At 47.8% G+C, this 9,942-nt stretch overlaps 1 non-coding gene across 1 annotated transcript; it reads right to left on the reverse strand.

Annotated features, from left to right (window-relative positions):
* Positions 1 to 511: 511 nt before the first annotated feature.
* Positions 512 to 584, reverse strand: TRNAI-UAU. Its single transcript has one exon. It is a non-coding gene; the product is annotated as a tRNA-Ile (tRNA).
* Positions 585 to 9,942: the final 9,358 nt, after the last annotated feature.

Consider the following 9,942-nt stretch of genomic DNA (forward strand, 5'->3'; position numbering starts at 1 on the left):
CTGAACAGGTGCCACTTAAGCCAGGGCAGTGACACAGGAGTTTCAGGGGCAACAGGGCAGATAGATTTTGATTTTGTTCTTGTTGTTTCATGGTTTGTTTTTTTTTTTAACATTTCACAGATAATCTGCTAATATAATTACCCCTGGGTAACTGGGAGTTAACTCACATTTCCAAACACTATGAGGCACTGCGGGTGAAAAAGCAAAAGGAAAACATCATGTGTACTTCATTGTACAATATGCAAGAAACTACCTCCTGCATCATGTCTGTGTATGTGTGTGCACGTGTGTATGCTCAGTTGTGTCCGACTCTTCAAGACCCCATGGACAATAGCCTACTGGGCTCCTCTCTCCTTGTAATTTTCCAGGCAAGAATACTGGAGCAGATTGTCATTTCCTTCTCCAAGGAGATTTTCCCGACCCAGGGACTGAATCTGCATCTCTTACAAAGAATCTGGCAGGCGGATTCTTTACCAATGTGTCACCTGGAAAGCCCCAGAAGTGAAGGATCTGCCCTCTCTGAGGCTTGAACTCAGGACCTTCAGATTATAAGACTAACGTGCTGCCTACTGCACTAAGAGGGCAGATAGTCTGACTTTCACTTCATGTCTGTACTCTAGTCTTTTTGTCTCCATCTGGCTGAAAAGCTGTGCAGACACTGGGTGGGGTCTATGAATCCCTAGAAGCTTCTTGTGTATCTGTTCATTTTCCAGAGAAAAGAGTTTGTAGTTTTCCTCAAGACTTTCTTCCTTCAGGGAACCCTCAGCCTGTTGTGGGAGATTCATTTTCTACCTTCAAGCTGAGGTAGAGAAAGCTCTGCCCTCAGGGAGCCCCAGTCTGAGGGGACACAGCATGGCCTCAAGGAGCCCCAGTCTGAGGGGAGACACAGGCCCTCCTCAGGGAGCCCCAGTCTGAGGGGAGACACAGCCCTGCCTCAGGGATCCCCAGTCTGAGGGGAGACACAGCACGGCCTCAAGGAGCCCCAGTCTGAGGGGAGACACAGCCCTGCCTCAAGGAGCCCCACTCTGAGGGGAGACACAGCCCTGCCTCAGGGATCCCCAGTCTGAGGGAAGATACAGCCCTGCCTCAGGGAGTCCCAGTCTGAGGGGAGACACAGCCCTGCGCTCAGGGATCCCCAGTCTGAGGGGAGACACAGCCCTGCCTCAGGGAGCCCCAGTCTGAGGGGACCCAGCCCTGCCCTTAGGGAGCCCCAGTCTGAGGGGAGACAAGCCCTGCCCTCAGGGAGCCCCAGTCTGAGGGGAGACACAGCATGGCCTCAAGGAGCCCACATCCGATAGAGGAGATACAACTGATATTTCCAGGTACATCCCAGTCTGAGGAAAACAAAAAATATCAGAAATAATTCACACATGCCAAGCAATGGTGTACCAACTGAGCCCCGGGCACTGAAGAAAGACTCAGCCAAGGTAAGGTCCAAGAAGAAGACCCCAGCCCAGGCCGCCCCAGCCCCTCCTCTGCAGCTCCCTCTAACTAAGGCTCAGGTTACATACAGGCAGAGTGTGGTTTCAGACCCTTCAGCCAGCAATTAGTATTCTAAACATGAAATTAATTTCTCCTACAAATATGAGAACCTAGTAATTTGTTTCACTTTTATTTTATTGTCAGATAGGATTCATTTTCTACATGATTTTATGGTTGGATAGGATTCATTAGAAATTTTCCCCCAACTCCTTCTCTTAAAAAAAAAATAATCTTCCTTCAGCTGTTCAGTCAGCGGTTGAGCTGGCCTTAGCTTTCCTTTGAGTCACCGGCTCCCACACAACTGCATCGCCATAGCCCCAGGTTCTGCTCCGTGGTTTCACTTTAATTTCCAACTCTGAAGAGCCAGGTACTGAAATGGAGATAAATCTCTCTGGAAGCTCCAGCAATGGGACCTTTGATAGTGGAGCAGTGGGGAGAGTTAATGGCTCCAGGGCTCCTCTGTGTTATTTACTGACGCGGGGACCCTCACTAGCTCAGACTAACACTTCTAATCTATTTAGTACCCACGCTGGGTCACTTAACTTTGTTACCTGCTCTTATTTCTACCTCTGCCTGTGTCCTCCTTACCCGCAAGGTCACTGAAAGCTGACCCTCCTGGGGTATGCTCGGCCTGTGCCGGGCAGGACCCCTAAATGCCAGCCTGTGAACCCTTCCAACAAGACATCTTCAGCCTTGACCACAGACTCTGCTTTCCCTTGTGTCCTGCTCACTGACCTCAGAAGTAGTCAGAGTTAGGCACCTTAGGAGTTCCCCTTTTGTTATACAAGCAGGGAGGACTCCTTTCTCCTTCAGACTGGGGCTCCGTTAGGCAGGGCTGTGTCCCCTCAGACTGGGGCTCCCTGAAGCAGGACTGTGTCTCCCCTCAGACTGGGGCTCCCTGAAGCAGGACTTTGTCTCCCCTCAGACTGGGGCTCCCTGAGGCAGGGCTGTGTCTCCCCTCAGACTGGGGCTCCCTGAGGCAGGGCTGTGTCTCCCCTCAGACTGGGGCTCCCTGAGGCAGGGCTGTGTCTCCCCTCAGACTGGGGTCCCTGAAGCAGAGCTGTGTCTCTTCCATTAGACAGGATCACGTGGAGGCTGGCAGGGGCTAAGTATTAGGGTCAATTACTCCCTCTCAGTCCAAGTCACCTTGTTACATTTTCTCACTAACCCCTGCTTCTCTTTACAGCACAGACCCTGACTGTAATTAATCATCTGCATAATTATCTGTTTAACATCTCTCTTCTCCTCTAGACTGTAAGTTTCAGGGGGTCAAGGACAAATGTGGCTTGGTCTCTGCTCTATCTAGCACCTGTGACACTGCTTGGCACATAAGAGGCCCCCCATAAGTATGTTCCTCCTGAATGGCAGATGAAAGGACAAAGTATTCTGTGTATTTATACACACTGTCATAGAGAGCATGGGAATCAGAACCCAGGCGTGTGTCAGGACTGTGGACTTTTCCTAAGGGACACAGCACATTCTCAGCTGGCTCTCCTGACAGCTGTAAGATGAGCACTCAGGGCAGGATAACACAGGATCTGGGAAGAAAGACCACGTGGGTCTGCAGCCCACCTTTGCTCCTCACCATCTGGTGATCTCCAGCTAGGTTCTTAACCACTTCATCTATAGGTTAATTACAGCAGCCATCCCACAGACATGGATCTTACAATAAATGTAATGCACTTAGAATAGTGCCTGGCACATAGTAGACATTTGACTAGTGTTAGCTGCTATGACTACTGTTATTAGCATTACTTTTGTGCAGATGGGAACTGAGGCTTCAAGAGATTAACTTGTCCAAGGTTCCAAGGCTGTGACTGAGCAGGGCCAGGATTTCCTTAAACCCTTAATAACCACCAGACTTCCATGCCCCCCTCTGATATTAGAACAACTGGGCACTGCTGATTAAGAAGCACAGGAAGGGGAGAAATCAAGCCACTTTTGATGCTGCAGCCTTGGAGAAACTGACCAATGAGGAACAGACCCAGATTCTGATGGACAAGAGGAAGAGAGACAAGAGGAAACCATGAAGTGGCCAAGTCCTGGCCTCCCAATCAGGCTGGGATGATGTCCCAAGATGACCCCAGGTCCCTCCTGACCTGGCCCTTTCACCTCTCTGAACTCATCTCCTACCACAGTTTACCTTAATTATGCCAAATACACTCCAACCTCAGGGTCTTTGCAGTTCCTGGGCCAGGAACCCAGTTCCATCAAGGTGAGGTCCATGATGGATTATAAACATGGTGCATTTGTCAGCAGTCTCTTTGATCTCAGTGCCTGGACAGTGAGCATTTCTGCCTGGTCCAGGGGTTGAAGAAGAGCCTGCATTAGTCTAGCTCCTCTAAGAAGCAGATGCCAGGATTACGAGAGGGAAGACATGCCTGTGAAGGAAAATGGAGGGAAAGCTGGAGAAGGCTGGGAAAAGCATCAAATTGCAGCATAGGTCTGATGCTGTAAAGGAGAGTGGGAAGGGAGGAAGTTTGGGTCGAAAACGCTTAGACTGTAGTGCAGGTGAAGAAAGTTTAGCAAATGGGATAAGGCCAGTGGGGGAGGGGAGGGCCTGAGCTGCTGTTTCCCCTCCCCCATCTCACATGAAGGCCTCTGCCTTCACATCCCAGCCATGCTCGGTCACCAGCTGGGAAACGTGGCCTTAGTGCCAACACGGTGGGATTCAGAGCATGGTGGCCAAATCCAATACACTCTCTGAAGAAGGAGTTCTGAGGGGTACATTTTCATGGTGGCCATGAACCAGGCTCAACCAACTCTTGGCCTGCCTCTAGTACCTTGTCAAGAAAAATGGCCTGAAATTCGCCTCCATGAGGCACTACTGCGCTATCAAGGCTGGAGACGGTGTGGGCTCACTGAGTGATTAGCTTCCAGCCGTAAGTCACCTTCCAAGGGTCTTGGTGGAGAAATCCAGGCTCACACAGCCAGGGGAATGGCCAGAGACTTCCTCCTCTGGAGATGACAACTCCTAGGTCTGGTTTTCCTGTCTCATGGGGGACACCTTTTCCAGCAGGTCTTCTGAGGCATAGTCCCAACCAGCTCACCAAGATGGGAAAGCTTCAGGGTGGCAACCAGCTGGGTACAGGCCGGGTGCCAGGAATTCAGCAGGACTTGGCGCTTAGGCAGCTCAGCTTCAACCAGTCCCTTCTCTCTCCACAGAGAGATTCTGACGCCTCTTCACTGGTCACTGTGAAGCTTCACAGAGAGAAGACAGCTGCAAATAGCCAGCCCGGAGCCTGGCTCCCCACAGACCCTCCTGTGAAGTGGCCTTGCTCCCTGCTTCTCTCGCTCCTCTAATCTCACACTCTTCGGCAGACACGCTGCCTCTGATGCCACCATAATTTGCTGGTTACATAACATGCGTCCTCACTGGGTGGCAAGTCTCACTCACTGGAGGGGCTCCAAATTAATAATCTATTATTCATGCCATCCGCAGTGTCTCTCCGCTGACAGTGGCAGTAAGAAAGAAAAGCTATACAGGAAGGAAAAGAGAGGGAAGGGAAAGGTATCCTTGGGAGCAAGCGGGTACAGGAGAACTGGTCTCTGAAAGTTTAAAATAGAAAACAGCCTCAGTGGAGCTGTCTCTATGGAGGTTGTTTTCTTTGCTTCCTGGAAGTCAAGGTCATCAGTAGGAAGGACAGGCAGGGAAGCAGCTCCAGGGTTTCATAGTAACATTCAGGGCCTCCATTCCTCCAAATAGAGCCACTTCTAAAACACTGAGGTGGAGCTGGAGGGAAGGAGATGTAAAGAATGGGAGAGACACATTTCCACCTCAGGGAACCCCAGTCTGAGGGAGACACAGCCCTGCCCTCAGGGAGCCCCAGTCTGAGGGAGACACAGCCCCACCTCAGGGAGCCCCAGTATGAGGGGAGACAGCCCTGCCCCCAGCGAGCCCCTTAAAGATGAGACATGCCCCTCAGACATGACCCTCAGACATGGCCTCAGGGAGCTCAGACTTATGAGAAGACAGAACCTCTGTGCTCAGGGAGCTTCTAGATAAAGAAAAAACAAAGCAAAACCAGACCTTTCTCCCCCAGACTGAAAACAGACATTTTTTTCATGTGTGCAACAGAGAGGAGATTTCTAGTTATCTTAGTCAGAAACTAGAAGACAAGGCTGAAAAGGCATAACAGACATCCGGACTGCTCTTCCTAACGTTTCAGTGGAGGGGAATGTTCTAAAGGCTCATCTGTAAATTTTACACTTTCACAGTGTGTAAAATCTGCTATAGTTTCCAGCTGAATGTGCTCTGGAAGAGACACATTCACTTAGCTCTGATCCCTCCCCAGAGTAAAAAATGTGAATAATGTAATAAAGAAAATAGAGACAATGATTAGCTCTAAGAAAATTAAGAATAGTTTGGGAAGGAAACTGTTATCATACATGGCTCTTTCTAAGCAGTATTTATTTAATCACAAATATTAATACAAACATTGAATACTTATTTTTAGCCACAAGTTGTCATAAAAACACTATTGAAAGACTGGTGGGGAGAGTAATTATGCTGGGGGTGTGATAGGAGGAGTAATATCAGAGTGTAAAGTGCTCAAAGTCCTTATCAGGAAGTCAATGGGTAATGTCTCGAAGGAAAATATCAAGAAAGAGCCAATAATAAAGAAGTAAAGACCAGAGGAAATAACTAAAGAGTTGAAATGTTCCGCCTGAGGAGAGGGGTTCTGGATGGGTAACTTATAACTGGTCACTGTTCCTTTACATTATAACCTATTTGACATACATAAAACTTGGATAAAAATAAAAATTCATATTTTGTAATGGCAGCAGAATGCTGTCAGACCTTTGCTATCTGCAGGACAACAGGCAGCAGGTGGTTAAGCTGATCGGTGGATAAAGTCATCAAATAGCATCAGAGGAAGGAGACCAGCGGGGCTGTCTCTACAGATGCCACCGTCTGGCTTAGGGACACTCAGAACCCTAATGCCCATCCTGTTGGAGCACACGCTGGGCTGGAGGGGACAGGGAAACCACCAGAGAAACTGACTCTAGACTAAAAACACCAGTCACAGCCATTCACACAGTGAACAATCCAGAAGCTGGCATCTGAACGCCTGCCTTTTCAGGACTTTAATATCATCAAGAATAAAATTACTTTTCTTTTGTCTAGCCCTTTACAGTCCCAGGTAGACCTAGTGGTAAAGAACCTACCTGCCAATGCAGGAGACATAAGAGACTTGGGTTCAGTCCCTGGATTGGGAAGACCCTCTGGAGGAGGAAGTGGAAACCCGCTCCAGTATTCGTGTCTGGAGAATCCCAGGGACAGAGGAGCCAGTCAGGCTACATTCCATAGAGTTGCAAAGAGTCAGACAAAGTGAAGCGACTTAGGATGCACTTAGAGTTTACAAAGCCCTTTCACATGGATTATGTGAAATATCAGCACTGGGCCCTATCTGTCCAGTAGTACTCTTCTCCTTTTATGACTGAAAACCCAGGGCTTGGAGAGGAAAGCAGTTTACTTAACATTACATGCAAGTAAGGCATTAAGATGGGCACATCGTGATCCTCCTCCTGGGTGGTACTTTGGGATCAATCTGGGCAACTTAACACTCACACCCAGCTGAATGGGAGGTTTTGTCACGGTTAAAGTCTCCCCTATTGATTCTGATGCCCCACTCCAGGCCACCTCTGGTCCCCTTTAACTAACCTCCTGTCCCACTACTCCATACACAGCCTCCTGTGGACTTCAGGGAAGGCTAGGTTTGCAAAAACAGCACCACTAAAATTTTGGTGGCTTAATATGCATATGTGTGTGGTCAGTGGTCTCCAAATCTTTGCGACCCCATGGACTGTAGCCCACCAGGCTCTTCTATCCTTGGAATTCTCCCAGCAAGAATACTGGATGGAATTGCCCTTTCCTCCTCCAGGGGATCTTCCTGACCCAGGGATCAAACCCAAGTTTCCTCTAGCTCCTGCATTGTGAAGTGAATTCTTTACCACTGAGCCACCTGGGAAGTGGCTTAATATGACAAAGCTTTTTTCATCACTCACTAAGTCCACTGTGGGTCCAGGTAACCTTCCCGGTAGCTCTTCTCCATCTCAGTGTTCTCAGCTTCTTTGACCTGGTGGCTCCTCAATCTTGACATAGGCTTCCATGGTTGCCATGGCAGGAAAAGAAAAAGTGCTGAAGACACTTGTACCATCCATTAATGCTTTAGCATATTAGAAATACACATCAGTTCTACCTGCAATCGATTGGCCAGATCCAGTCTTGTGACCTTCACATAACAGCAAGTGTAGGGGTGAGGGGTAAAATCTTCACCTATATTCTACAGAGAAGAAAACTCAATGTGGATAAGCACCAGTGATATCTACCACAGCCTTCATGACACCCTGGAAGTGCTCCCCACTCTCTGCATGGTCCCACAAACCCCCATTCTCCCTTCCCTTACCCCTCTTTAAGGTCTGGCTGGAGTCCCATCTCCTCCTTGAGCACTCCTTGGCCACTGCTTTCTACACAGATCCCCTCAGTTTGACCAACATCAATTCTCATTATCTGTGGGATGCATTTGGCACTTATAGCTCATTAAGCATTTTCAGAGTCTTTACATATCCTCTGTTTCAAATGATTTTATCTTCTGGACTTTGGGCAAAGTATTGAGAGGAATTGCTGGTCTGGCCAACAGAGAAGAGTTTATCAGAAAAGTGGGAGGCATGGGAGCCTGTGGAGTGGCCCCCATGACTTCTGAGCCTTTGAGCCTTGCAGGGAAGAGAGTCGAAGGTACTAAGGAACCCTGGGCTTGGAAAGACTGTCTTCAAAAGCCCATCATCTTGAGAAGCTTAGACTGAAAAGTGAACACCAATTAAGAGTTGGGCGTCTTGGCAGGAGAAAGCCTTCCTTAGAACTGATGATTATCTTAATGAGGGGATAAGAAGTATTGAAAAGGCCACAGGCTGCATGGGAAGCCCACTACTGAGCCAAAGACTTAAATGAGCATGCACAAAAGACGGGAGGAAAGGCCAGCCCCCCGCCCCTGCATGCCTACTGCACCCCAAGCAGACAGGCCCCTGCGATTCCCACATGCTGGAGTCACTGCCTGCTGACATGGCTAGTTATTTATTAGTCTTTAACAAACATAACACTTACCATGTACCGGGCACTATTATGTGCATTTTATGAATACTAACTCATTTCATCAACACTGTATGGGTTATTTTTCCCCTCATCCCCCAAAGATGCCAAGGTTAAATAACTTGCCCAAGGTCATCACTAATGTGGGCCAGAACCTCTGGCTCCTTCACAACAAGAACATATATTTATCTGCTCAGCAACAGACAATAGTAAGCACTCAAGAGATATTTAAGTGCTTTCTAAATGAATGAATGCGATCTTGTTTCCCTCTGAGGCCGGACAGCCAGGGTCCAATTCCCAGTTCCATTGCTTACTGTGTGAACCTGGGCAAGATATTCACCTCTCTCCACCTCTGTTTACCCACCTATGAAGTAGGGCTAATAATAGGCTTTATAGGGTTGTTGTGAGGATTAAACAATTTTTAAAATTAATAAATGTAAAGAATAACAATCCCTGGCACACGGAAACACTCAATAAAGTGTAATTGTTATTTCACATGCTATATCATATCTCATCAAACCACTAGCTTCTGTAAATACACATTAACCATTTCTTTTCATTCTTGTCACTATCTAGAATGTGTTAGGTGGACATTTCTAAATATCCTAGAATAGAGAATTGTCTTAGTTGTCTATTGCTACATAGCAAAGTTTAGCAACTTGAAATGATGTGCATTCATTTTCCAACCATTTCTATGGCTTAGAATTCTAGGCATTACTTAACTGGGTCTTCTATTATATGATCTCTTATAAGTCTACAACCTAGATGTCAGCCAAGGCTGTGGTCTCATCTGAAGGTTCAACTGAGGAAGGATCTGCTTGCCAAGTTCAGTCTATGTTTATTGGCAAGATTCAGTTCTTCCATGGCTGTTAGATGGAGGGCCTCAGTCCCTTGCTGGCCATTGGTGGGTCGTGGCCCTCAGCTGCTTGCCATGAGGGCCTCTCCAACTCACTTTATCACAGCAAGTTCATGAGAAGAGGAGCCAGGAAGAGAGAGAGTTGGTAAAATGGAAATCACTGTCTTTTGCAACTTAACCACAGAAGCAACATGGATCTTTCTTGCCATATCTTATTGGTTATAAGCAATGACTAAGTCCAGCCCACACTCAAAGGGAGGTTTGGGGGTCCATGTCAGAAGCTGCTGACTCCAGGCTCAAACGTACTTACTGACTGAACCCAAGAGTCAGCTCTGCTTCAGATGAAGGTAGGGAACATGGAGAGGCTGATGTGGGTCATGTAAATTCCAACTAGCCCTGCCTCTAGGGAAAGCGTCCTTGAACCCTTTTGGGACCTTGGTGTCCACCCCTGTAGAATGAGCAGCTTTGACTAGAAGATGCCTCAAGTGCCCTCCATCTAAATTCTAGATTCTTT

The sequence above is a fragment of the Bos indicus x Bos taurus genome, chromosome 23 (assembly GCF_003369695.1).
Source record: "Bos indicus x Bos taurus breed Angus x Brahman F1 hybrid chromosome 23, Bos_hybrid_MaternalHap_v2.0, whole genome shotgun sequence".
Classification (NCBI taxonomy): Eukaryota; Metazoa; Chordata; class Mammalia; order Artiodactyla; family Bovidae; genus Bos; species Bos indicus x Bos taurus.